We start from the raw sequence: 1,267 nt of genomic DNA, 5'->3' as shown, positions 1-1,267 counted from the left end.
CCTGCTCCCCTTGGTTTATCCCTTCTGACTTTCTCAGCAGGGTTAGAGAGAGTTTTATATCCCAATGGTTATAACTATTCTTCCCTCTCAGGGTTAATTACACTGGGAGTAAGGTTTAAATATTACCTCTTAATGCTCTCTTCCTCTCCTTCTTATAATAGTATTCATCCCTTCCCCTTTCCATGCCCTCTTTGTGTGTAATAGAATATCCTATTTTTCTTATTCCTTCAAGATTCTCTTGGTGTCCTCTACTATTCATCCTCCTTTTTCCTTCCCACCCATATTATCTTAGACCATTTGGTATTCCAACCTCTCTCTATGAATAATTCTTCTAATTATTATAATAGTGAATGCTATAATGGTGAACAGAGTTCACTCCCGAGAATTATACATAACATTTCCCCACATAGGAGTATCAATAATTAGATATTATTGAAGTCCTTAAAGAGGCAAATTTCATGTTTCTCTTGATTTTTGTCATTGGATATCGAACTTTCCATTTAGTCCTTGTCTTTTCTGTGCAAATGCTTGGAAATTTTCTATCTTGTTGAATGCCCAAACTTTTCCCTGGAAGAATATAGTCAGTTTTGATGGGTAGGTGATCCTTGGTTGTAAACCCAGTTCTCTTGCCTTTCTGAATATCATATTCCAAGCCTTGTGGTCCTTTAGTGTGGAGGCTGCCAGATCCTGTGTGATCCTGATTGGTGCTCCTTGATATCTGAATTGTCTCTTTCTGGCTTCTTGTAAAATTTTTTTTTCTTTTAGTTGGAAACTCTTAAATTTGGCTATTATATTCCTGGGGGTTGTCTCTTTCAGTATCTAGTGTAGAGGTTGATCTATGGATCCTTTCAATGTCTACATTTCCCTCTTGTTGTAGAACTTCAGGGCAATTTTGCTGAATAATTTCTTTTAGTATGGAGTCCAAATTTCTATTAATTTCTGGTTTTTCAGGAAGACCAATGATTTTCAGGTTGTCTCTTCTAGACCGGTTTTCTTGATCTATCACTTTCTCCTTGAGATATTTCATGTTTCCTTCTATTTGATCTGTCTTTTGACTTTGTTTTATTTGATCTTGCTGTCTTGAGAGATCATTGGCTTCTACTTGCCCAATTCTTGTCTTTAGAGGCTGGTTTTCTGTTATAAGCTTTTGATTTTCCTTTTCAGTTTGGTCTGACCTGTTTTCCAGATGTTTGATTTTGGTCTCCAATTTGCTTATTAATTCTTTTGATTTGGAGGCATCTTTTTCTAATTGCTCAATTCTAGCCTT

Source organism: Gracilinanus agilis, chromosome 6 (genome assembly GCF_016433145.1).
Source record: "Gracilinanus agilis isolate LMUSP501 chromosome 6, AgileGrace, whole genome shotgun sequence".
NCBI classification, from domain to species: Eukaryota; Metazoa; Chordata; class Mammalia; order Didelphimorphia; family Didelphidae; genus Gracilinanus; species Gracilinanus agilis.
Note: the sequence above shows the minus strand (reverse complement) of the source record.